Source organism: Canis lupus, chromosome 18, assembly GCF_048164855.1.
Source record: "Canis lupus baileyi chromosome 18, mCanLup2.hap1, whole genome shotgun sequence".
Classification (NCBI taxonomy): Eukaryota; Metazoa; Chordata; class Mammalia; order Carnivora; family Canidae; genus Canis; species Canis lupus.
In genome coordinates, this window is record NC_132855.1 from 21255057 (window position 1) to 21283054 (window position 27998).

Consider the following 27998-nt stretch of genomic DNA (forward strand, 5'->3'; position numbering starts at 1 on the left):
CTGCATGTTTTTGCCCATATTTGTCCTACTAAAGCCAAAATGGGAGCCGTTTGGTCTTTCAAATCAGCTTTTAAAACTATGCAGTGCCGGTTGAAACAGACTGTCTGCTACTAAGTATGATGTAGAAACCCTTTGCCTGGTGGTCAGAGCAGCTGCAAGAGCTGGAAGGGAGAGGACGGGAGCCCAGAGGCAGAGGAAGGGGAACAGAGCTGTCCAGGGAGAGGATGCACCGACCTCCCCCCGACAGGGAGCTCTAGAAAGATTTCTCTCCAGAACCTTAAAGTTCCTGTATGCCTCGGAGCTCGGAAGGTCACTCTTCCACGGCGGAACCCGTGAAGCTGGGTCGCCTTCAAATGTTACTTTCATGACTTCCACTCAGTGAGAAAGCAGGAGCTGTGAGACAAACATATTTGAGTACCTTGGCGTTTCTTTTTTTTTTTAATTTTTTAAATTTTTTAATTTTTTGTTGGTGTTCAGAGTACCTTGGCATTTCTGTAATTCTCATAACGACCTTAGGAAGTCCGAGAAAATAAAATACATTGAGGCATGGACCTGAAAGCAACCCTGAGGAGATGGGACCAGCCGTGGGCTGGCCACATGTGGCCTGCCCACTTGCAAAGAAGCAGCAGAGAAAAAGCAACCTGAGGGTGCCATGCAATAATCAGAACAATTTCCTCTTCCTGATTAGTGTCCCTCACCCAGGACATTAAGGAGACAAACCAAAGAGAGTAAACCCCTATTAGGAGGAAGAAGCATTATAGCCGACAATGTATTTCAAAAGCCTGCATCACTTAAAAAAATGATTTTATTACATTCACTTGCTTTTAAAAATAAGTCACAAGTATTTTTTTTAGAGATCAGCAGGAAGGTCTCATTTTCACGTGGATTGAAAAAAAAAACATTCCTTTGATGATTAAAGAGGCCCGCGTGCGTTCTCTAAAGAGGATGGTTCGCTTTCTCCCTTTCCTCTTTCCTTTGCAAAAGCAAACAAACAAAAACAAAAAAACAAAAAACAAAAACAAAACTGATCAAAAACTTGGTGTTGAGAGTTAAAACAAACTGTTGTGTCTGGTATTAAGCAGTGCATTTAGTGAAATGGCTTTGAACTCATGTTAGGTAACCGAGCTCCATTTCACATGTGGATTTTTGTCTGGGTTTATATCTCTGCAAGCCACATATGGCGTGACACCGCCGTTTTTTTAATTAAGATATGAAGTGCTCATTTTTTCATGAACCTGCTATAGTCTAACAAATTTACTACACGTCTCAGAAAACACATAGCTTTGCCAAAGTTGGTGAGTAGCCCAGCATGGTTTATCTCCAGCCCACAGCTCTTTCCCTGAATTCAATACTGCAGGCACAATTTAATGCAAACCCAATTTATGACTTAATGCTCTAGGGACCGTAGTGGGAGATTGTTACATTATTCTTTTCTAATCCTATTTGTGTTTTAATTTGCTAAGTCTGTAATGAGGTGCATGCCTTGAATAGATTCAAGATCTTTCACATTGCTTTTGACTTTGTTTAATATAATAGATTTTACAGTTTGCATTAAATACCCAGGTGCTACGGTCAGTATTATCTCTTTATTTTCTCAACTAGAGTGAATAAAATTACACCGTGAAAGTAATTGTGTACATGCTTCCTTGTTGATTGTAATGGTTTATTTCCTATTATAATTCTTGATTCAAATTACACCTAGTTCTCCAAAAGTCAATTCCCCATGGGCTCCGACTTCCCCTTTCCATACATCTGTGACTCTCCGAAGAGAATGAAGGCTTGGCTGACATTTGATGAGTTGAGTGATCGCAAAATAAGTTTTCTAGGCTAAGTTATGATACTTCGATTAAAAGGAAAGGTAGGAAGTGAGAGAGGGAAGGAGGGAGGGAGGGAGGGAGGGAAGAGAAGGGAGGAAAGGTGCTGTGTCACCATCCGCCTGCGATCTTATGTGTGGTGTTCAGCGGATCGGCACCATCGCTAATCAGAGCTGCTGCATCACCCAACTCCACGGTGTATCATTTGCCGTCCATAACTGTGTTATAGCCAATTATTGCTAAATTCTCTGTTCTGTATGCACAATCAAAGGGTGTCTGGAATGTATTTTGCTATTTTCTGAATCCTATTATGCAGGCACGGTTATTACATTCTGAAGATGACTTTCCGAAATTACACTGGAATCGTACCACCCACCTGCCATTGACAAACAAAAGGACTTAAACATTTCTTAACAAGGAGAAAGTTCATTTAGCTCTTTGCTGGTAACTTGTCCTGTGTTCTTTTCTTCCATAACCATTTTTGTAAAATCCGTTTGCTCTAGATATTTGGAAAAATGCCCAAGCTCGCCAGTTGATGTTTTGTTTTAAATTAATAACAACACGGCAGGTCAAAAAGGAGCTGCAGGTTGGCAGGTGATGCCTGCGGTAGATGCTTGGCGCAGCTTTCGCTGTGAAATTCCCCTCAGACTACCTATGAAGGGATCGTAAAGTGGATCCTAAATTATAACTATTCGATAGCCCTGAAATAACTCCTTCAGGCTGCCTGTCAAAGAAAAAAATTTGAGTTCTGTCTTTAAATTTCATTGGGGGGCATTTTAAGAGCAAAGTGAATGGTGTTAGAAAGACACATGGTATCTATTTGAAAACCTAGCACCTCATCATTAATTATTAAGGGAAAACGAAAGTGTTTCTAAACTAAATGCTTTCCTTTACCCTTCTATTGAAGTTTATGCTCTTAAATTCCGTCCCTCATCCCCACTCCCCGCACACATGCACATACCCAAGCTTGCTTTATTACTGGTATTTGCCTCGCAGAGCCAGGGGATATTACTACCTTTTTATTTGCTATTTTTACAGGACCCAACAAAAGTGCTTTTAAAATATATAACCACTTAATTCAAGTCAAGCTTCTTCAATACTCCTTTCATTCAAGCCCTTTCTAATTTGTTTTCCTCCAGCCAGGAGCCCGGAGAAGACACTGTGATTTATGTTTTCATTTATTTATTTTATTTGGGCTTTTCATTTAAGCAAAGAAACTCTGCACAGCCCCCACCACCCTCAATTCTGCATCATCTCACCCCACTCCGCCCCTTTGTACTTGAACCATTAAGACTTTCTCAAGGCCAGACTTTGGAGTCTTAGACAGATTTCTTTGGAGCTTTGACCGTGATCTGGAGAAGGTTCGACTTGGGTGCTTATGAGAGCACCAAGGGACAGAGGCTCTTTCACACCACTCAGCGGGTAAATTTAGGGAGGAATTCTGCAAACCTTCTCTGATGATGACAGATGCCTTGCTATGGAGCTCACATTTCCACAAAGACTAAAGGGATGTGCCTTGGCGGCAAGAAAAATATTACTGTTCAAATCAACATGTTGTTTTTGTTGGGCGGCTGGGCATGGGGTGGAGGAAATTGCTATATGACATTTAAGAGCTTGAGCTCCACAGTCCAGCTGCCATGGGTTTGAGTCTTGCTTCCACTTCCTACCCAATGGCCTTGAGTGAGTTACTTCTCCTCTCTACACTAATTCATTGCTCCAGCCAGTCAGTGGGCAAATACTTGTTAGGTACCTACCATTGGCCAGGCACTGAGTTAGGCCCAGTGAGTGACAACGACACAGATACTGTTCTCGCCCACACTGATCTAGTGGGACTGGCAGATAGACAAACATTTACATTAAAGTGTGACAAGCATGATAATAGGGGAAGCTGGGGAAGCCTTCTAGAAAAAGTATGTGAAATGAGATCAGTTTCCTCCAGTGTAAAATAGGAGATAATACATATCTGCCTCATGGGGGCGCTAGGAGAAAAAGTGAGAGAATGTCCAATAATAGGGCTTTGCATTGCTCTCCACATGAGTACAAACTTGGTTCAAAAAAAAAAATCAGAAAGTGTCTATTGTCATTATTGCTAAATATCACCTCAGGATTCTCCAAAAAATTAATATTAGAGAACCTTATTTCACTTTTTTTTTTAGGAGACTCCACTCCCAGTGTGGAGCCCAGTGTGGGGCTTGAACTCAAGACACTGAGACCCAGACCTGAGCTGAGAGTGAGATGCTTAACTGACTAAACCACCAGATTTCACCTTTAAAAAGGCTCACGCTTCACACTGTAATTCCAGTTCTTCTTTAACAGAAAAAACTAAACGCTAATGTTGTCTGTAGAACATTAAAGTAAATTTGAAGATAAATGAACTAAAATTAATAGATTCTCTCAAGTAAACATCACTAGCAATTGAGTCTTTATCAAACACTAGCTTCTCTAGGGCAGAGAGGATCTAACAACTGGGTTCCACTCACTTCAAAAGGGCAGTCATCCTTCGCATTGAGTCTTGGACATTCCCAGCAGAAGAATGCTCCTGCAAAGTGTTCTTACTGGTTTAAAAGGTGATAACATTTACTTTCATTTAGAGATAGCCAGGAAGCATTTTTAGACAAATATTTATACACTGGGAATCATATATGCTCATTATAACTTCAGCAATGCACTTGAACAGAGATAACCTTTGGCTCCACCTACCCTAAGAGATCATGGTTCATTCCCAAAAGTGCTATGTCTTGGTGGATGTGGTGTGGGTTAATGGAGTTCTCCAACATATATCAAGCATTAATGCACATCATCTTTGATTACTTACACAAATATTACACACATTTGGGAAAAATCATCTGTTAGTTAAGCTACAGCAGAATTCATCTTGGGGAAAAACCCGTCATCATTTTAGCAAATACTTAAACGGACCATTTGATCACCTTCCGAATGGGTCCAAGACGGTGGTGAATTTCTCTGTCTAGTAACACTGGAGGGATTTTGAGGTTCTGGGAGCAGCCTGAGAATCAGAGAGAGGGAAAGAGTATTTTAAGGGAGAAGGGCAGGGATCCCTGGGTGGCGCAGCGGTTTAGGGATCCTGGAGACCCGGGATCGAATCCCACGTCAGGCTCCCGGTGCATGGAGCCTGCTTCTCCCTCTGCCTATGTCTCTGCCTCTCTCTCTGTGTGTGTGTGACTATCATAAATAAATGAAAAAAAAATTTTTTTAAAAATTTAAGGGAGAAGGGCAGAACAGCTGCCGGGAGATGTTTAGGAGGAAAGCTGGCAAAGGCATCTTCCTTGATGTGGATATCAAAAGGAACTATTACCAAAAACGATGTCCAATATCAGTTCTTAGCAGTTATCTGCCAAGCCCATGTGCTAGGTAATATTTGCTATGTGCAAGCATGCATGCATGCGTGTGCGCACACACACACATGCACATGGAACTGTCAGCATTGGTCCATATACAGTGCATTCTGTGAGTGGTAATTGGAGGCCTCCAGGAAACTGGGTGTGTCTTGGTGGCCACAGGCCAGAGAAGAGAGAGCACCCTTGAGGTCCAAAACAGGTCCAGAAGTCAGCAGGAACTAGGTATTGGAGGAAAAAGACCCCCAAGAACATGAGGCCCTAGAAAGTCACAGAAATCATGGACAAGGCACATGGACAAGAGGATTTGAACCTATTCTGCTCCACCTGGGCTCTATGTCTACATATAAACTATAACAAGCCTTTAATTCTTCTTTCACTGGAAATTCTTACTAAGTCAAGGTGACATGAGAATTTAATCAGCAATATAGTAGATAAGCCTCATTTTAAGTTTTGGGGCAAATGACAGTTGAAAAGACCACATGAGGGCAGCCTAAGTGGCTCAGTGGTTTAGCGCTGCTTTCAGCCCAGGACGTTATCCTGGAGACCTGGGATCAAGTCCCATTTCAGGCTCCCTGCATGGAGCCTGCTTCTCCCTCTGCCTGTGTCTCTGCCTCTCTCTCTCTCTCTGTGTCTCTCATGAATAAATAAATAAAATCTTAAAAAAAAAAAAAGGAAAAAGACCACATGAAGCTACTTTTTCAGAGTTTCAAAGGTGCCAGCAATGTCCCCTTTGCATTCCAATAGCACTATCCCTTTAAGTAGGAGAGCCCTGTCATCAATGAATGGTTGCCGATCTAATGACTAATTGATGGCAAAGAGTCTCTAATGATCTAATAGCTCATTAAGGTTGACGGAGCCAGCAGGGGTCTTCGAAAATGTTTTTTATTCCACTCTGAGGTTTTGTGAGTTTTCCTGTACGTACATCAGATGGCCTCCCAGGTTATTAAACCTACAAATGTGAAACCACAGCAAGAGCAGGATGGACCTATGCGAATAGAACTTGGGAGTATAAGGACAAATATGGAACCCACATGACAGAGATATATAACACTGCCCAAATCATATGATGGGAAGCTAGAGAGAGACATGCTGGGAATGAAATGGATTCCCAATAGGTAATATCTGATGCCAAGAATTTAGTTTTCACCAGGATAGTGTGGAACAGCTTCATAGTGGGTACATTCACCATTCATTCATCATTTAATGTTTATTAAATGCCTATTACTCATATGGTAGTATATATAAATGCTCTATACACATTTTATCAATTTGTATAGTTGCTATGGCCCTTTCACAAGTGAAAAAATTAAGCTCTAGAAAGCTGGAAGCATGAAAGAGTTATATAATATGCTTTATATGTGTGTGTGTGTGTGTGTGTGTGTGTGTACAGGAAGGAGGTACAGATCTCCTTCCAAAATTCCTACATTTTTTTTCTTACCACATTATCCCTTGGCAGGGTTCAAACAACTCAAGTATCTTATTTCTTGGAAAATAGAACTCTAAAGATATAAGGAAAGGTAATTATTGGCAGTATCCATCTAACAAGAAGGAACCAATTCTGGTAGCATGAATAATTAAAATCTTCAGGTACACCTCAAGCAAGAGTGATGGAGAATTCTCATTCAGCTCTTCTTTCTAGCACAGAGCTCTCCACTCCTGGGTCATCACCAGGACGTTGCACAGATGGATAAGGTCCTTTCCTGGAAACAACCCTCACTCAGTGATGAAGCTGGAACTGCAGAGAAACAGGAAGAGAGATGAGAAGCAAATACCCTGAAACATTGACTTTGTGCACAGAAGTGTCTCTAGTTAAACTTGAGCAGACACTGATTGTCATATTTCAGCTTAGTATAACAAACACAATTTGTATTTAACTGAACGAACATTTTAACTGAAAACAATCATGGGGAAAGCAACCAAGGTCAAGAGCACAGGCAAGGAACAGAGCTGGAAAGAGAGGTGTGTCCACATATTTGGCCAAGATATATATTCCCCAACAACATGAGCCAGGGTCAAAGGTTGCTCCCACGGGCTATAATTCCCTGGCGCTTCTTCAGCCCCGGCTGGCCGATTGGAGGCCCCCTGGTGGAGATGCTTTCTGTAGAATGTTCAAAACGGATGCCACGGGCTCTGAGCAGGGCTTTGAAACCAGCTGCTACATCTGCTTTTTTTCTAGAAGAATGACCAGAACAGCCCCCAAGCCCACATCTGTTCATGAATATAAAGAACAGGAACATATTTTTACCTTAGTAGTGTGTAGTCGATACACCCTCCTCAGGACCATGACAGTATATAATACTGGCATAAACATCCTGAAATATGTCAAGATATGGAGAGGCAGCTGTTCATCCCTCTTCTAAAGAATTTGGGCAATGTTGGTTGACCTCTATTATAGAACTGGCATATATTGGCTGAAATAATACTTTAACAGTTTTTTAGTACCCAACTATATGTTCTGTTATAAGGAATAGCAAATGTTTAATCATAAATATTTTAATGGCTTCAGGGATTCATGGTATTCAATGACCGTGTTAAATGATAATAATCACATCTGGTTTATTACTATAGTAATTCAGCAGCTTCTCTTGAGCAGCTATTTTTTATTATATGTGCTGTGCGACTGTCATGGTCATTTATAGCAGTAATATTTTAAAGTGGCTCATTTGTTTGTTTAAGGACAGTTTCACAATCTATTTCTGTATTAATATACATTTTGCACTATTATTGCCAAGCTGCCACTGGAAAATTGATCCTAGCGTGTTACGACTGGAGAGGCCAGGGATGTACCCGAGCAGAGACGGAGCAGGGCGACCGGACCTGGCCGTCCGGGTGCCCACCGGAGCGGTGACCACGACTCTCAAGGCTTATTCATAAATGAAGGTGTGCACCCAGAAAGAGTGAATAAATAATAAATATAAAGGGGATCGATCTGGGGAGGCATTTGAAGCGAAATACCATCCCAGAGGCAAAGGCATTTGGGAAGAACCGCAAGGTGCACGGTTTGCAAGGCCCGAGGCGGTCATCAGGCCTTGGCAGGCATCTCCACTTCGATCACAAAATAATAGTGAGGAGGCGGGGAGTGGAAAAAAAAAATGTGAACTCGCCAGAGAGAAGCAAGGACAGATCAAGGTTACCCACTGGGTGGCTCAGAGACTGACATCAATTTCCGATCTACTCCAAGTGGGCATTAGGAGTGAACTGCAGAGGCATGACGAGCCGCCCCCGGCACGCACCTCCAGCCCAGTGGTTCAGAGCAGCAGGTACGACGCTGGACGGTGTGCAGTGCCTGCTGCTCTCTTAACCGCAGACATCACGAGGCATTGCTCGTGATGGGGTAAATATTAGCCTGAAATCACATCTTGCTTTTTAGCAGGGAGGGGAAAGGGAAGGGGTTCTTAATAACCCAGGAGAGTTAATTCTCTGTGACATTCTGCTGAAGCAGGTTGAGGAAATTCAGAGGGGCCCGGAGAAAACTGCCAGGCTACTGCTCTGCTTCCTCTTGGCTGGATCCTGATTGGTTGGGTGACAGAGGGCAAATGGCTTTTACGGCTATGAATGATGTATGACCGTAAAATGGTCTGTAACCAGAAGTGCCAACTGACATGCCTGCTGATTTAACGGACACCCAGGGTTATGTTTGCACAGAGACGCTTAAATAAACACGTGCTAGGTTTGAGGCCGTTTACTAAGCAATCACTTCCCTCGTCTTCTTTTCCATTTTATTTTACTTCGTCATAAAAACGGGGAGAGTAAAACCACAGTTCCCTTTTTTATAATAATGAAGATTTACTCATGGCAGTGGCAGTTCCTTTCTTCCTTCTTGCTGACTTCTGGCCCCTTTTTCCTTTTTCTACCTGCAGGGGGAGCTGCCAGAGACTCGCAGAAGCCTGGGCAGGGTTGGCAAGCGCACCCCCTTTAATGAGCTGCCCCTGGGAATGGAAGTGATGTTGTCTGGTTGCTTTTGCATTTGGTGATTTAGGGAAAGAAAGCCTGGAGGTTGCTGTTGGATCAGTGGAATGGGGAGATGTCTCATCAGCCACCAATCGGTAAAGACACCAAACACAGGAAAGATGCTCTTCCTGCAATGATCCTTAAACTGAAAAATATCCCACGGGCTTATATGTATAATGTTCTCAAATAAATTGATTAGAAATCTGTAAGATATCATAGAGTAATTCTTTGCTATATGTGTGGAAAATATCCCAGAAGATCCATTATGACTTTATATTCCGAGCTAACTCAGGAATGGCAAATCAATCCCCAGTTTGTCCTCCCTGGATCTCAGCTGGGCTTTATAATCTTTCACAAGGTTATTCAAGAATAGATTTCATAATGTCTAAATATAGTTTTACCCATCTTTTGATTATCCATGTTTAATATTATCGGCATATAATTAAAAATGTAGCTGATCTGTATTCTCCAGCTTCATACAGTTCCTTCCAATCCTTCCACATGACTGGCTCTTCCCATCTGGTCTTGTAAGCATTGGGGTTTACTGGCCATGGAGTATTTTTTTTCATATAGTATTTTTTAAACTTCCTAAACCCATGTTCCTCTGAACACTTTTTTTTTTTTTTTGGTCATGACAGATTATTTTCTTTTCTTATTGAGATATAATGGTTATATAACACTGTATAAGATTAAGGTATACAACATGTTGATTTGATACATTTATATATTGCAATATGATTACCACCCTAGCATTAGCTAATACCCCTACCAGGTCACATAAGTATTATTTCTAGAACAATTACAATCTAGTCTCTTAGTAACTTTAAAGTCTATAATGCAGTATTGCTAACTACAATCACTCGTCTGTGGGTTCAATCTCCAGGACTGACTTACCTATCTACCAATTGCAAGTCTCTGAGCACTTTTTTTTTCTCTGAGCACTTTTGATAAGCACTTTTGGTGAGCACTTTTTTCTCTTGCCCCTCTTTAAAAATAATTTCCATTTAGCCTAAATTAAGTCAAAGCAATGGGACACACTTCTGAAATAGTGCTACTCCATCTCTAGGGTTGACAGCACCTGCTCCAAAGAAAATCGCTCGAATCTGATATGTTGCATCTCTGGCATATCAGAGTCCCTCTGGTGGGACTCCAGGACTCCTTAGTCACTGTAGTGTTCCCGTTGTAATTGAGATGACAGAGTTCTTGGTGGACCGTGAGCAATATAGACGAATATATTTGAAACTGAGTATCAGTATGCTTGCTGGTTCAGTAAAATAAAGATATCCAAGTGTACAGGCCATGAAGGAGGAAGTAACACTCAGAATTTTGATAGCATCGCCCAGTGGACCAGATAGAAGAAAGGACTTAATTACCTGGTAAGAAACGTTTAGTATCCATGAGCTATGTGGAATTGTAAGTTGATTATACCTGGAGACACCGTTTTGTGTTAGTCTCAGAGAGATCTCAGAGAGACTGATATATTAAATCATATGGCAACATGTTTATTTACAATGAGAGATGGACTATTATGTAGGTGTAACACTATGTGGATGTGACCAGTCCCAATAAGGCATTAACACATTGCACTGCTCCTCTTCCCTCTGCACATTTCTGTGGTTACACAAAAGTACCACTGAATTCATCAACTGATTAATGGATAAATAAAATGTAACATAGCCACAAAATGGAATATTATTTGTCAATAAAAGGAATGAATGCTATCACATGGATGACCCTTTAAAACATGATGCTCAACTAACTATAAATAAATAAATAATTTTTTAAAAATAAAACATGATGCTCAGTGAAAGAAGCCAGTCACAAAAGAATACATAATGTATGATTCCTTTGTATGAAGTGTCCAGAACAGACAAATCCATGGAGATTAAAGGTGTATTTGTGGTGGTCTCAGGATGGAGAAGGGTACTGGAATGTAGGGAGTAAGAGGTAACTACTAAAGGGTATGAGGTTTCTTTGGGGGCTGATGAAAGTATTCTAAACTGTGATGATGGCTACAGAGATCCGTAAAAATACAAAGAACCATTGAATTGTATACTTTAAATGGGTGAGTTGTATGGAATTGGATTATATCTAAATAAAGCTGCTACCAAAATAATGATCACTGCAATGATTTTGGATCATGATGCTTCCAGTTGGTATCTTCATATCTTTGTACTGACTTAAAAGGAGCATTCATGTATTTTCATACATGAGCATTTAATTCAAGGACATGTCCTTCTCACAGTACATGGTAGGAGTGTAAGAAGCAAATAGAACCATCCAAGCATATTTAAAGCCTCTACCTATATCGTAACCATTAACACACCATTGATCAAGCAAGTTGCATGGGCAAGCCCTAAAATTAATAGCAAGAGAATATATATTCCACCTACTTTACAAGGAGGCATTGCCAATGTCACGTTGCAAAGGGCATGAATGTATAATCCTGTTATTACAGGGAGGGGGTGAGGAACTAATAATAAAATCTGCTACAGGTGATCACTTTCCTCTGGGGGTAGTAATGGGGAATATGACCCCAACACAATGGAAGGCTGGCACATTTGTGTCTCCTGACCTTGACACACTAGGAAATCAGTGTGACTCTCCCATGGTCGTAGCTTTCCTTGTTTTCATTGTCTACTTTGACAAAAATTTTGAGATTTTTAAACAGTTGCCAAACAAATCGAACCATGACTTTTGTTTTACAACATGTAGAGTTGACTTTATCTACGTTGATCCTTCTGTTCTATCATATTTTCAACATTTATCATTTTCCTCTAGGAAGTTGGGGGATGTTAGTAAGAATTAGATTTGGCTGAAAGTAACAAAGACCCAAAATAACACTGTCTGAAGCAAAATAAAAATGTACCTGTCTCTCAGGGAAAATCCCAGGGAAGGCAGTTCAGGCTGGTATAGGGGTTCTGCTTCACCAAGACTGCAGGTGTCCATGCTCCTCCCAGGGAGTGGCTCCGGTGGCCATGATCCAAGATAGTAGCCACCACATCTACATTCTACAAGGCAGGATGGAGAACGGGATAAGGAAGAAGGAGGCAAACAGCATGTGCCAATCATTAGGAAATTCTCTAGAAGCTGTCATACAACACTCCTAAATATTTCATTTGCCAAAACTTTGCCTCATGGCCACACCTAGCTGCAGGGATAGCTGGGGATTATAATCTATATAGCAGGCACTCAGGTGCTCAGATAAAAATGGTGAGTTCTAAGAGACAGAATGGACAGGAGTGGACATGTAGCAACCTGTGCTACAGAGGACAATTGTCCCCAATCCTACAGCCTCAGTGCCGTATAGGTGACTCCGTAGTCACTATTTCTCATGATGACTATTATTATAGTTTCTTAGATGGTAGAGTTCTAGTAAGATACCATTGTCTAGCGTTTATATCTAAAGACTCTGGAGTCATGCTGATAGGGTTCGAATCCAAGTGGCCCCTTCTTAGTAGCTATGTGAACTGTGGGATAGTTTCTTCTCTATATTTCAGCTTCTTCATTGGTAAGGTGGTAACAGCACTACCTACTTCGTAGGGTAGTTTTGAGGACTGAGTTAAAACACAAGGTGCTATTAGTACTAACTGGTCTCCCTGCCTCCAGTCTCAGCTTCTTTTCTTCTGCAATGGAAATCTGATGCTCCTACTCCATTAAACCACTGTAGCTTTCTGGGTGTGTACACATAGAGCCTCGATCCTTGGCGTGGCCTGGAAATTCCTTCTTAATCTGGACTGTTGGTCTTACTTGGCTTCCCTTCTGCCTCCCTCACATTTAACCCACGCCTGACCCTATCACATTCCTTAGGCTCGAGACAAAGAATGTCACATGCCTCCCATTCCTCTTCCTGGGTTTCCTCCATTGCAAACTCTCCCTTGCTTTCCTCCTTTCCTCCAGACACAGATAGCTGCTTCCTCTCCTGGCTCCAACATATTTCCTATATGTGATATGAAGTGATGTGAGTGATATGACTATTTGTGGAAGTTTATGTCTCCCTGCACTAGAACTTGGCCTCCTTTGCACAGGGACCTAGGGGATGCAAGTCCAAGCCCCTAGGAAGATGAAGCAAGGGTTCATAGTAGCTGAATAAGTGAATGAACACATCCAATACTACATCAATATTGGGCAACAGGCAAGAGAAAGAAAGAGGCATTTGTTGCAAAGAATAAGGAGCTTAAAGTCTACTTTTCCCAAGTTATATACTTTAAGAGCAAACAAACACACTGAAGCCACAAAATCCAATGCCAGAAATCACTTTCCAAATAGGAAGAGTACCTTGAGGTCTTGTTTTCTTAATAATATACTGTGACACAGACTCATAAATTTCAAGGTTTACAGACCACGGTGAGCTGTTTCTGATCTGCCACCAAAAGGTGTGCACTTCAAAGCTGGCCATGATAACAGATCCCCTTTTAGGGAGCCTTACATGGGAGTTTCTTACTTAATTCATAGCAACCAAGTAAATCCTAGTTTTATCCCAGTTTTATCAATGAGAAACTTAAAACGTGGAGAAGGTGAGTGGTCAAGCTGGGTGGCGAACTCAAAGGAACATCAAATTATAATACAAAATTCAAGCGAGACCAAGTCACTGCATGGGAAATAAAACTATTCACATGGAGTAGTAATAGAAACACTTGCAATCAACTTCCCAGACAACAGGGCCATGCTGTCACCACCCACATTGCTTCAGCCCTCTGTTTTGTTTGTTTTTTTTTTTGCCCAGGTTGGCCCAAACTGGAAGACCTGGGAAGCAGTGTGCTTAGTGGAAGCCTGTGGGGCCAGCTGACCTGAGTTCAAACCCCAGCTCCTCTACTAACTATAATCCTGAACATGGTACATTCTTAGCTGGGTTTCCCAACTGTGAAATAGAGATTATAATGCTTTCCTCCAGAGATGTCATGAGAATGAAATTAAATAATACACATAAAAAGCCCAGAACATAATGAGCATCCTACAAATGGTGGCTTTCTCTTTCATCTCTAAGGCAACAGGAAAAAACATGGAATGGCTATAAGTTATCTAAAGTAAACAAGCCAGTTGCTCTAATTTAGCTACGATTAGTGCAAGAATCATAAGCTCAGGGTGTACATCTAAGAAAGGCAAAACACGTTTGCTTTGTACACCAGACTTGAATTTTGCTCTTTACCTCAAATGGCAAATTAGTTCTATTCCAGGAGAACCAAATCCTACCCACTCTCTAAACACATGTAATTACCAAGCATCAGAATTAATCAATTAGCAAGGGAACTAACCTCGGAGTCAGTTTGTTAAAAAAAAAAAAAAAAAAAAAAAAAGCCAAAACCAATGAGTTCCAGAAACCACTCTGCTGAAGCCAGCAGAAATTCCCATTTAATCTACCCACACCCTGGTTCTCTCCTAGTTAAGGCAAAGCCTCTGATTGGGCTTTTAAGTTGGAGGGATCCGTTGCTATGGGAAGATTTTGTCAACCCAACAAGAGGCCCGTGGGGGCATTAAATGCCGTCCCCATATTTCTAACGAGAAAGAAGCCAGTTAAGCTGCTACAATTTAAGTTGATTCAACTGCCTGCAGTATCCAGTCCTCAGGCCACTTGCCTGTTCCCCTATTGGGCTATGTGGGTGCCTGTCCCACTCGGCATTGATTCCACACAGGTGCTCACACCACAGGGACAAGAACAGCAGGAACATACAGCTTTGTCCCAAGTGTGGAGAAGCAAAGACCTGCACACTCTCCAGAACCACCGCCCTGTATTCAGGTGCATTTAAGATCCAATCTGCAGTAAAGATTCCTTGTTTTACTAAACCCCCCATACCCAAGGCCCGGCCTCTTAAGGTTGCAGACACCACAATGCCCACAGGAAAGTTGATTGAGGGTAAAAGCCACAGGCACCCTCAGCACCTGCTTCTACGTCAGCACCTCTGAGCCTGAAAGGGAGTGAAGTCAGCAAGGGCAGTAGAGGAGCACCAACCCCACAGAGCACCCAGGTTAGAGGGACAGGCTGGGGGCTCCTACCAGGATCTAGCACACCACAGGCCTTTACGTCTATAACATGCTTCCCAGGTGCACTCAAGACTCAGAACAACCTAAAAAAAAAAAAAAAGACTCAGAACAACCCGGTGACATTGTGAGAATGCTCCTGATTTCACAAATGTGGACGGGTTACAGTATCTGGTGAGAGGGAGGGATTTCAAGTCAGGCCTGTCTTGGAATCCTCGCCTTGCCACTCACTAGCTGGTCCTTGGTGAGTTTACTGGCCTCCCTTAGGCTCAGCTCCTCATTTATAAAAGGGGAACAGTATCCACATCAAAGAGATTTTGCAAGAACTAAGTGAGATATCAGATGGAAAGTACTTAGCACAGTGGCAAGCATCCAGTAAGCTCTCAAAAAATGATAGATCTAACTATTACAGATTTGAGAAGGGAAGTAACAACCCAAGATTACGTGGGAAATAAGATTCACGCTCCTGCCTCTAAAGCTCGACTAAAAAAACTGCATGCAATGTTTGATATATTCATAAGAACACATGCAATGTAATGCATGCAATATCAGATAGGAAGCGAAACAATAAAACAAACAAATGCTGATGAATATACAGCCCAGCTCAAGGAGTAGTATATTATCAATATTGTTGCACATATCTGGGTTCTACATTCCCTTCCTGTACCAAATTGTGCTTATCATTTTATTTTTTAAATAATTTTATCACATACATATGTATATCATATATATAATATATATTCCTGAACAGTATATTGTTTGGTTTTGCTTTTGAAGCTTTTCAACATTATTATCACACTGTAAGTAGCCTTCTGGTACTTGCTTTGCTCACTCAATATTATGTTACCCAAGATTTCGCCAGGCTGCTGGGATCACCAGTTTAGTGACTCTCATTCCCATAGTCTATTGTATGTACTGTATGCAAAGACCATCAATTATCTATCCAGCCTTCTGTTGATGGAAATTTGGGTTGTTTCGAATTTTGTTTTGTCTTTTTAAATTTTCACTCTTGCATGTGTCTTCAAGTTCATAAGTGAAGAGATTCTCCAGGTATATAAACAGGAGTGGAATCTCTGGGTTGTCAGGTATATATGGATATTCAAATTTACTAGACAGTTCCAAATTGTTTTCCAAAGTTATAGTGTCAATTTATATTCCAATTGGCTGTGTATGAGAGGCCCCTTAGTCCTCAGCCTCCCCAACACTATGTTTTCAGATTGCTTAATTTTTGATAATCAGGACGATGTACACTGTATGTCCCAGGTGCATTTTCTTTTGTCTTTATCATGGAAGGGCATTAAGGATTTGTGAAAGATGAAATGAAAGGACTTTTCTGAAGAACCCACCACCCAAAAGGAACTTGGACTCTCAGGCTGTGAACACCGTGAGACTGGGTCTTACCCATTTTTCACAATTCTCTCCCAGCTCCTTTAAAGATATGCAGTGGCCCTCAAGTGCTCATTGAATGCTCTCAGAAATCATTGTCCCAATAAAAGGGAGAAGGGAGCATGGTCTTGATCCTCTTGTCAGTCAGCAGGTGCAAGGGTAGACGCTTGGAAGGGGGGTGACTCATCAGCAAACTCAGAAACAAGGAAACATTGGTCTCCTTCCACACTGATCATTGTGGGAGCTGCCAATCACTGAGCACTTCGTATATGCTAGCCACTGTACCCAAGACTTTCCAATCTTTGCCCCCTTTCTTTGTGACAAACACATGTGGGAGTTGGGATTCCACCTGTTTCACAAAGGAGGAAAATGAGGGCCAAGAAATAGATCATTTGCCCATGATCAACAAGCTGATAACTGGCCAAGTTAGGATGCAAACAAATGCTGCCTGCCTCAGAGCCCATCATCATGAGATCCTGCCTCCCTCTCACACCCCTGTCCTTCTGCGGTCCCTCCAAATATGCACGGGCTCCTCCTCCCACTAGGTCCATCTTCTTTACTGGAGGAAGGGTCAGTAACGCTCTCAGAGCACAGCACCCAACGTGGCAGAGATCCTCCATCAGCATTTTGTGTGTCGATGAGGGGATGCTCTCAATAATGGTGATGACGTAGAGGACAAAACCCCCAGACCCAAATGACGGCTTTGCTCCCAGAGACACTGAAACTGTACACAAGGTCCCTGAAGAAGGTGATGCTTAACTCAAGGCGCTGAGACTGGGACTCTACTTCCCTGCTACAGAAAGAAATGGCCAACAGACTGGGACAGTGGAGACACAGGATTTGTGCCCAAAGTCCAGGAAGTTCAAAGTCCGCTTTGTTTTTTTGTTTTTCAAAGATTTTATTTATTTATTCATGAGAAACACAGAGAGAGAGGCAGAGACAGAGACAAAGGGAGAAACAGGTTCCCTGCAAGGAGCCCGATGTGGGACTCGATCCCGGGACTCCAGGATCATGCCCTGAGCGGAAGGCAGACGCTCAACCGCTGAGCCACCCAGGCATCCCATCAAAGTCCTCTTTGAATAAAGGAATGATCTGAGCCATTGTACCATCCGTCAGCCTGCCATGTTTTGGCATAGGCATAGGGCCCCTGCAGCATGGTCTTGGCGTTTCCTGCTGAGGATCAGACGTCTTTGTTGGGGTCCTCATGACTCCTGAGGCATGCCTGCTGATTGGGGAACATAGGTGGGAAATGTACTACGGTACCAGTTCTCAAAATCACCTGAAGTGCCTGTTAAAACACAAACTGCTGGACTCCATCTCCAGAGTTTCTGAATCGGTGGGTCTGGGGCAGGGCCTGAGAATTTGCATTTCTAACCTCTTACGTCACATCTTACGTACTTAACGCTGATGCTGCTTGTCCAGAGGTCATATTTTGAAGCCATGAGATGAGAGCATGGGAGAGAAGGATGCTGGATTTATTCTATGTAGCCTCCTCCTCAATGGTAGCTTTGAAAATGACTTCTCTGACAGATGGAACCAGGTCGCTGTGTGACTGGGGTAACATATGACTGAGTCCCTCTCCTTGGACATGATCCCTTTACTGTTCCATTCCCTCAGCTCAGACTGCCCCCTCCCACACCCTGGTCTAGCTCACACAGACCCCCCCGACCCCCACCCCAGGGCTCAGGCCTAGTGCCACCTTCCCCAAGGATTCTTCAAGACCCCAAGGACAGTAACTTCTGCATCTGTCACATCTGGCCTTGGGTTTTGGCAAATGTGTGTTTGTCTTATCCCCCTGAAAGTGAGTGTGCGTGTGTGTGTGTGTGTGGCCAGAAGGAGGTGCCTGATTTATTTGGGGTCTTCCATAGCCCCCTCAGAGTGGCATGCACAAAGCAGATAATTATTAAGTATTTATGAAATGAAAAAGCAGGGCGCCTGAGTAGCTCAGCTGGTTAAGGTTCCCTTCTTGACTTCAGCTCAGATCATGATCTCAGGGACATGGGATCGAGCCCCGCATCGGGCTTCATGCTCAGTGGGGAGTCTGCTTGAGATTCTTTCTCTCCCTCTCCTTCTGCCCCTCCCCACCCTGACATGCATGTGTGTGTGCTCTCTCTCTCTCTCTCTCTCTCTCCCTCTCAAATAATAAATAAATATTTTAAAAAAACAGTAAAAGAAAAAGCAGATGAATGTTCATGCTTAACTCTTCCTTTCAACTTTTCTTAACTAGCCTGCATCTCCTAGGGGTTTCTCTTTCTTAATTGAGCAAGAAGGAGCGTATAAAACCCTCAACCAGAATGTTGAATTTACTGCTGTTATCATCTCTGACCAATCCTCTCCTATGTATGGCCTGCACTAGTTATTGTTCACAGCCTAAGTCCAGAGTACTCTTTTGTTCTCAGAAGACTTCTTTGTTTCTATCTTTTCAGATTCTGACGTTTTCTTTCCTACATCTTCTGCTCATGCCGATTCAATTTTCCATCAGCCATCCATTCATTCCAGCAATTTTTAATGAGTACCAGTTATGTGCTTAGCACTACTCCAGGCACTGGGATGCACCAGTGAACAGCGGCAGACAAAACTCAAGTTGGAGATAGATAGAAAATCAAAAAGTAGCATCTATATTATGTTAGGGGATGATAATTACTGTGGGGAGACCAGAACAGGGAAAGTGGAAAAAATGCTCTGTGGCCACGAGAGCCATATCCAACTAGAATGACAAGAAGGCCCTGGACAAGAGGCAACATTTGAACAAAGACCAGAAGACAGTGAGGAAGAGACCTAAGTGGCCAGTTGGGCAAAGAACCAAAGACATTTGGGGGAGGAGTGCCCAACAAAAGGGGCAGAGGACAGTCAGCGTGGCTGGATCAGAGTGAGCGAGGGGTAGGGGAGGAACTGAAATCAGGAGAGAGTGAGAGGAGGGTCCTGATGGCCAATATGAGGATCTTGACTTTTATTCTGTGTCGGGGTAGGGGCAGGGCCAGGGGGAGGAAGCCACTGGAACATTTCAAACCAAGACATGACGTGGTCTGCCCTATTTTAAGAGGCAAATCCTGGCACCTGTGTTGAGAATAGTCCACAATGGGGCAAGAGCAGAAGCAAGGCAATGGGGTCCCGTGATCCAAGGCAGTGGCGGCAGCTGGGAAAGGGGTGGAGGTTGTGGGGCAGTGAGAAGTTGTGAGGGGCTGGTTTGAGGTCTTTGGAAATGAAATCCTCCACGAAGGCCTCTGTGCCTAATTTCATATTGTTCCAGGTGCTGGCAGCTCATCCTTTCCAGGGGTTTACTTAAGTGCAGAACCCACACATGGAATTTGGGGAAAGCCAGAGTTCAGGGAAGGACAAAAATGCATCTGGCTCTTAAGTGAATTCAACTCCCTTGTAGGTCATCTTCTAAAAGGAGGAAACAAACAGATACTGGTTTCCGTTTCCCCTGGAACTTCCCTGCCACAGTGTTCATGGTTCTTCCATAGGTGAATCCTCTTCTTGGCTCTCCTCTTGCCCAGGGGGCCCTCCTGAGCCCTTTGTGGATTTCCTGGGGATGCCCTGAAGCTATGAGGACCCAGGAATTTGAAGTCCTCTGAATGTCACCCTCCAGTGCCTCTGGATGGCCAGAAACCCAGCCAGTCAGCCACTCAGAGACGGTCCTGCTGGGTCTGGGCCGCCAGCCAGCAGCAGGTTGTGGACTTCATAGCTAAGCGAGGGCAGATTGCTGGAGTTTGGTCAAGAGAACAGATGTGCATTATGGGCCAATCTGACCGCAGAGAAACATTTCCCCATACCTTTTAAAGGTGCACAATTGCCTGGTTAAGCCAAGACAATTTGACACACATTACCTTGTTCATAAACAGAGAGTAAGAGAGAGAGAGAGAGAGAGAGCCCTTCCTCCCTGAGGGTGTGCAAACAGTAGGAGAGGAAGCCAAGGACTTCAGAAATGCTGTAGCACAGCTTCGGGAAACAAATGTCCATGGAAGGGGCCCAACAGCATATTAATGGCCTGGATGTTACCACACCCAGGCCAGAAGCTAGAAGCTATTGATCGTCTGTTCACTCTTCATTTCAAGGCACGAGTGGAGCTATCTTTACACACGGGGGCAAAACCTTCCATTTCATTTAAAGAAGCCCGCCTCTGCAGACCTTTCACTTTTCCTTCCAACACCTACCCAGCATCTGTTCTTCTTAAAAGTGCCTGCTACTTCTAGCAATTTCACACAGTCCCAAGGAAGTGGAAGCATCTTTGTTCTTAAGACACTTAAAATAGAGCTGGAGAGACCAGATGTCCATTAAGTGAAACACCCAAGGCAATTGAGCAGAAGTACTGTGAGAGAGACAGGGCTTCATAAACAAGACCACTCTCCACTCTGTCTGGAATGTTCCCTCCTCTTCCGCCACTACCTTTCTGCCTTCTGCCCTCTGGTGCCATGAACCTGGCTCCATCTTCTTCACAACTGAACTCAGCACTTCCTCCAGCACACACCTCCCTCCCCTGCCCCCTGTCCTCTGGGCACTAAACACACCTCTCGGCACATCTGTCTTCCCTACCCAACTATTTGCATTGCTTGGCACATAATGTGTGCTCAATTAATATTGATGTCCATGAAATTAAAGTCTGGGCTTTGATTTATCGGAGGATGCTGAAGGGAATATTTTCTCCGGGGGGATGGGAGAGAATATAAGTAAAAATAACCACAACTTACTATGTGAGACATTAAGCCAAGTGCTTTCCATGATATATGGAATGGGGGAAAAAAACTAGAATTACTCAGAATGTGAAGAGAAAACAGTTGGTTTTAGGTATGCTAAAGCTTTCCTGGGAGAAAACAAGGAGACCTGGAAATGGACATGATGTTCGGGTCACCAAGATGGTGGAGACTCCTCCACAGTGGTGGGGAAGGTAAGTTCTAGGAGAGATGGAAGGTGTGGGCAGATGTGGGAAGGCCTGGAAACACTTAAAGGACTCAGGGTTAGAGACATGAAGTGGGAGAAGAGAAACACTGTGTACCAGGAGAGTGACTGTCTAGAAGGTCTCTGGGTTAAACAGGGGGTTCATCAGCTATGGTGAGGTGATTTCAAGAAAGATGCTGTCACCTGAAATCAAGGTGGAACCTGGAAGCCAGCAGATAGAAAGATAGAAAAGAGCTTTTCTAGGAATGGAGTCATAGAAAGAAGGTGAATTTAGGAAAGTGAAGGACCACCAAAATAACTTAATTCTCAGGGCAAACCAGGACCAAGTTAAAATGTGTGCAATGACCCCAGACATGGGTAAGAACACTTTTTCTTGTTAAAAAAAAAAAAGGGGGGGAAGAAGAAGAAGAAGAAGAAGAAGAAGAAGAAGAAGAAGAAGAAGTCGTCCTGTACTACAGAAAGGGGACTTGAATCTTAAATCACAACATGTGGTTTCAAGAAGGAAAAAGTGATAGCGAGTTACCACCATGACAGCGAGTTACCACAATAGTATCTGAAGAGACCATTCACTCATCCACTCATTCATTCAGTGACGAGCGAATTTTCTAGTAGCAAACATGTGCAAGGTATTGTGCTGAACCCTCTGAGGGAGAGATGAAACATGCAACTATCTGCCTGTTTTCGGGTTCTTGGGACTTATAGCCAAATACAGTGTATCAGATACACTTTATTAACTAAACTACAAGATAAAGAAATGTTGTAAGTCAAATGCTAATGTAAGTCCAAAGCAAAGTGAGATTGTTTCCATGAAGAGAAAGAGATCAGGAAAGGGTTGTTGGTAGGGGAAGTATAATTTGGGCTGGGCTTTGAAGTATGGGTAGGAGTAAGAAAAAAAGCTTGGACAGGGTTTGGCACATAGGAAGAGAGCTCTATGGGAACTTGCTATTAATATTTTAATTTGAATCAATATGCTTGGAACTCCCCAAGGCAATTTGATGCCTTTGTTCATAATTATTCCCTCTACCTGGACTGCCCTTCCTCTCCCTGACCCCTTTCTCCCTGGCCAACTCCCTATTTGTCTTTCAAGATCATCACTTCTGTACAAATACTCCCCTGACCTGCTGGATCACAATTTCTGTCATGCCGTCCTTGCAGTCTGTACCCTGAACACGCCTCTATCATAAACTAGTTTCTTAATCAGGGGGCCATGTTTGGGCTCCTATGATGGTGAGCATCCAGAGAGCCCCACTTGAGTTAGATTCACCTTCAAAGACTCAGTGTCAGGCCAGAGCACTGGATGGACGCAGATGGAAGAGGAAGCCATGGGATGAGTGGGATTGCCAAGTGTCAAGAGCAGAGACAAGGACTTAGGATAGATCTTTGGAAACTGTCTATATTTTGAAGATAGTACAAAGAAAAACAAAAGCAGATGTAATCCCAGGGACAAGCCCTGCCTGCCCAGACGGTGCATAGAAGGTGACCTGGGACATCTTTTTGGCTTCTCTTACTCATTGCTTCATCAGAGAAAAATAGTTCTCCCGTCTTTACAGGGACATCTAGTGAGGAGCAGATCTGCAAAGATGCTTGCTCCCACCACGCTCCTCCACACGACATATTAACAAGCAGTTACGTAGGGCAGGGTCTGTATCCTATTGGCCATGCACCAGCTGGGGCTATCTGCTACCCCCTAAACAGACAGGGGTGAAGGCAAATGCTGATCATGGGCACCCCTTGTCCAGAACCACATGCAAATCACCAACTAAGGCTGCTCCTTTGGGTCCAGACAGGAGCCTGGGAGAAGGGGGTATCCTTTGTTTAAGGAACTTACAAGGGAAAAATTGTTTCACAACCTAAGACACCAAGAAGACACCCAGTTTGGTGTCTGCTCCTGTTCTCTGAAATGTGAGTCACGCATGAGGCCATTCACTTTGGAAACAGAAACAAAAAATTCACTCCTGCCAACATGCCAAATTCCACAGGGGTGATGTAGCTTAATTTCACAGTGAATTCCTTCTCTTTCTGAACCTTCAGGACTCCTCCTCCAGGAAGCACTTGGTAAACAGAGTTTTATTGTCTACGTATGTTCCACAGCACACTCTGGGCACCCAGCCCACAACACGAAGGCATTTTACTCTAGCTTTTGGTGAGGGGAACATGCCCAAAAGCTATTCCAAAACCTTGTTTATAACAGATGTCAGCAGCCTGTGTTATAAAACTTATACTATTTGTCAATGAAATATAATGCTCAGAGCAAAATATATAGTATGTTTACTCTTGCACTCTTTGCCACTTTGCCAGACAATAAAGGAAAGTTGTAAAAAAAAAAAAAAAAAAGACAGTTGTATTTTTATCAAATATTCTTCTGATGCCAGTGTGGCAAATCCCTTTCCCTCCTCCTGGCTCTAATGGAGGCCAACCTGTTCTACGTTCCACACAACTGTGGAAGTTCTAGAAGGAGAGGGGAGGAAGCAAATTTAGTATTTAGGAATTTGTTGTGCCGTGTAGATAAATACCAGTTTCCTACTTCTCCTGGGAATCTGGGCAGGAAAAAACTGGATTAAGTAGGAATCGAATGATTCCTGGAATGATTATAAGGGAGGTCTTCCTCTCCTGTTCTTACTTATGTGATGAATCCATCATCGTTTTCCAGAGCCTGAGATTGCAGCGAGAACATGGCAAGGATGTGGAGTTTTTCTCATACCTGATATTTCTCTATTTCACTGTATGAGAAGATTTGGTTAAGAAATTGGTTTGTAGGGGCACCTGGGTGGCTCAGTGGTTGAGCGTCTGCCTTTGGCTCAAGACATGATCCTGGGGCCTGGGATCAAGTCCTGCATTAGGTTCCCAGCAGGAAGGCTGCTTCTCCCTCTGCCTATATCTCTTTCTCTCTGTGTGTGTCTGTCATGAATAAATAAATTAAAAAAAATTTTTTTTAATTGGTTTGCAGGGATCCTTAGGTGGCTCAGCAGTTTGGCGCGAGCCTTTGGCCCAGGGCATGGTCCTAGAATCCCAGGATCGAGTCCTACATTGGGCTTCCTGCATGGAGCCTGCTTCTCCTCTGCCTGTGTCTCTGCCTCTCTCTCTGTGTGTCTCTCATGAATAAATAAGTAAAATCTTAAAAGAAAATTGGTTTGTATATTTTGAACCCTTAATAAAAATAAATGCTATTATTTATTTAAAGGCTTGTCATTAATTTTACTTGTTTGATTTTTCATTTTAAATCCATTTGATTGAGATACGATTACATACAATAGAATATCCCCTCTTTATACAGTTTAATGAGTTTTAACAAGTGTGTACACACCTAACGGAACAATCACCCTCAAGTAAGAAACAGACCATCTCCAACACCCCAAAACCTTTTCTTGTTTCCTTACCCTATTGCACTCAGTCTCCCCACCCTACCCTTAAGAAACCACTGCTCCTATCGCTTGTCACTACAGATCAGTTTTATTTTCTCGATGATTAAGTAGAAATAAAATCATACATTACATAGTCTTTGGTATCTGGCTCCTTTTTCTCAGCACAGTGTATGTGAGAATCATCCATGTTGTTTCACGCTTCAATAGTTCTTTCTTCCTTATTTCTGAGTAGTATTCCATTCCATTGCAAGGCCATACTGCAATTTGCTTTTCCACTCAACAGCTGGGTTGTTCCTGGTTTTGGGGTGGGGGTTTTTTGTTATATTTTTTTATTGGAGTTCGATTTGCCAACATATAGTATAACACTCAATGCTCATCCCCTCAAGTGCCCCCCCCCCAGTGCCCATCACCTAGTACCCCAAAATCCCGCCCACCTCCCTTTCCACTACCCCTTGTTCGATTCCCAGAGTTAGGAGTCTTTCATGTTCTGTCTCCCTCTCTGATATTTCCCACTTATTTTCTCTCTTTTCCCGTTTAATCCCCTTCACTATTTTTTATATTCCTTGTATGAATGAGACCATATAATGTTTGTCCTTCTCCAATTGACTTGCTTCACTCAGCATCATACCCTCCAGTTCTATCCACATCGAAACAAATGGTGGGTATTTGTCGTTTCTAATGGCTGGTAATATTCCATTGTGTATATAGACCACAGCTTCTTTATCCATTCATCTAACGATGGACACTGAGGCTCTTTCCACAGTTTGGCTATTGTGTACATTGCTGCTATGAACATTGGGGTGCAGGTGTCTTGGCTTTTCACTGCAACTGTATCTTTGGGGTAAATCCCCAGTAGTGCAATTGCTGGGTCGTAAGGTAGCTCTATTTTTAACTCTTTGAGGAACCTCCACACAGCTTTCCCGAGTGGCTGCACCAGTTCACATTCCCACCAACAGTGCAAGAGGGTTCCCCTTTCTCCACATACTCTCCAACATTTTGTTCCTGTTTTTTTAACTATTAAAAATAAAGCTACTATTTATTGTGCCTTGATGGCTCAGTAGGTTAAGCACCTGCCTTCGGCTTGGGTCATGGTCCCAGGGTCCTGGGATAGAGCCTCATATCCAGCTCCCTGCTCAGTGAGGAGCCTGCTTCCCCTTCTTCCATTTCTGCTCATGCTCGCTCACTCTCTCTCTCTCTCTCTCTCTAAAACAAATACATCTCAAGAAAAATAAGAAATAAAGCTACTAGAGACATTCATGCACAAGTTTTTGCTGGAGTATATGTTTCAATTTCTCTCAGTTACCTAAGATTGAAATCATTGAGTAAATGAAAATGATATAAGTAACTTTATAAGAAATTGCCAAACTGTTTTCCCAGAGCCATTGGACCCATATGCCCATAATAGTGTGCGAGAGTTCCAGTTGCTCCACATGCTCGTCAACACTTGGTATTGTCAGTCTTTTTAAAAGTTAGCTTTTCTTATGGGCATGTAGTGATATTTTGTTGGGTTTTCATCTTTATTTCCCTGATGAGATGAAATGTCGAACAGCTTTTCATGTGCTTTATGGCCTTTTACACATTTTCTTTTTGAAATTTATGTTGATATTTTTTTGCCCATTTTTAAAAACCGAGTTGGGTTTTTTAAATTACTGAATCATAAGATGTCTTTCTGGATTCTGGATACAGGTTTTTGTTTTTGTGGTGAGATATATGTTTTGTGAACATTTAACTGGCTTACTTATTTAAGCTTTTATGGTGTCTTTCAAAGAATAAAAATTTTTAATTTTAATCAAGTCAATTTCATCTTTTTTTACAATGCTACTTTAATTTCATACGTACAACATAGTGATTTGACAGTTGTATACATTATGCAGTTCTACCACAGTAAGTGTAGCTACCATCTGTCACCAGTTCCCAAATTCATCTTTCTCTTAATGATTATTGCTTTTTGTGTCCTAAGAAAACTTAAATAAGACAAAATCAAAATCATGAAGATTTTATCCTTTCTTTTCTTCTATGTTCTATAATCTTAGCTGTTTATTTAGGTCTATTAGCCATTTTAATTATCTTTTGTGTATAATGTGGGATAAAGGTCATGATTCCCCTTTTTCCATATAAATATCCAGTTGTTTCAAGATCATTTATTGAAAAAACTATCTTTCTCCAACAGAACTGCTTCAATACCTTTGTCAAAACTCAATTGAGCAAATATATATTGATCTAGCTCATTGGCTTTAAAAATTCAAATATTAAACTTTGAATCCAGGAAATTGAAAAAATTAAGTTCAGTGCTGTTGAAGAAGGATCAAGAAAGAGAGGACGCTCAGGGCATTTAAAAATAAAAACAGCCCTGAATTGAATTGCCCATTTGTGTATGTGCCCTCAGCAGGCAGCAGCCCTCGGAGAGCAGACACTGGGCCGGACTCAAGCTTGTGGCTGGTACACAGCAGGCTCCCAAAATACACATTCGTTGAATGAAAGAAAGAAAGAAAGAAAGGAAGGAGGGAGAAAGGGGGGAAGGAAGGAAGGAAGGAAGGTAGGAAGGAAGGAAGGAAGGAAGGAAGGAAGGAAGGAAGGAAGGAAGGAAGGGAGAGGAGGAAGCCAGCTTGCTTTTTATGGTGGCACCATAAAACAAAACAGAGTTTTGTGGATATTGCTGCTGGACTATTTATTCCCCAAAATTTGCTCCCACTCACCAAAGACTTGAAATCAGTCCTTGCCTTACACAAAACAGCAACCTGGACTAGAACCAGGAGGTTCTTATCATCCTTCAGTGAGGACAAAATCTCAGTAGAGGGGGCTCCTGCCTGGCTCCTATCTGGCTCTACTTACCCTCTCTGTGCCTGTTTCCTGAGCCGTACTTTACAGCACTTCTGTGAGGAATAACTAAGCCAGTGCCTCACAATCTTAAGTAGGCCAGAAAAAAAATCTTCTAACTCAACTCACTTTCTGGTTGTGTCCTCACTTCTCCAGGACAGGAGACACAACGGACAGCTGACTCACTGTCCTCAGTCCAGGAAGGTCATATGCTGAGAGGTCCATGTTCTCGGCCAAATGGTTCATCTGGACCCAGCCGCTCCCTGCTTCTGAGCCTCACGGGTGGTGGTGGCCTCTATGACTGTCCCCAAGGCCCCCCCTCAGGGAGCAGTTGGGAGACTCAGGCCACAGGTCTGCCTAAGAGGTGGGAAGCAGGGCCCCACAGGCTCAGACCCACCTTCCCCTCTGCTCACCCATGTCTCTCGGTGAGA

At 42.8% G+C, this 27998-nt stretch overlaps 1 long non-coding RNA gene across 1 annotated transcript; it reads right to left on the reverse strand.

Annotated features, from left to right (window-relative positions):
* Positions 1-5926: 5926 nt before the first annotated feature.
* On the reverse strand, positions 5927-27997 carry LOC140609469 (uncharacterized). The gene is made up of 4 exons (XR_012011294.1): positions 27697-27997; positions 24876-25044; positions 11994-12135; positions 5927-6908 (listed from the first exon to the last, which is right to left on the reverse strand). It is a non-coding gene; the product is annotated as an uncharacterized lncRNA (long non-coding RNA).
* Position 27998: the final 1 nt, after the last annotated feature.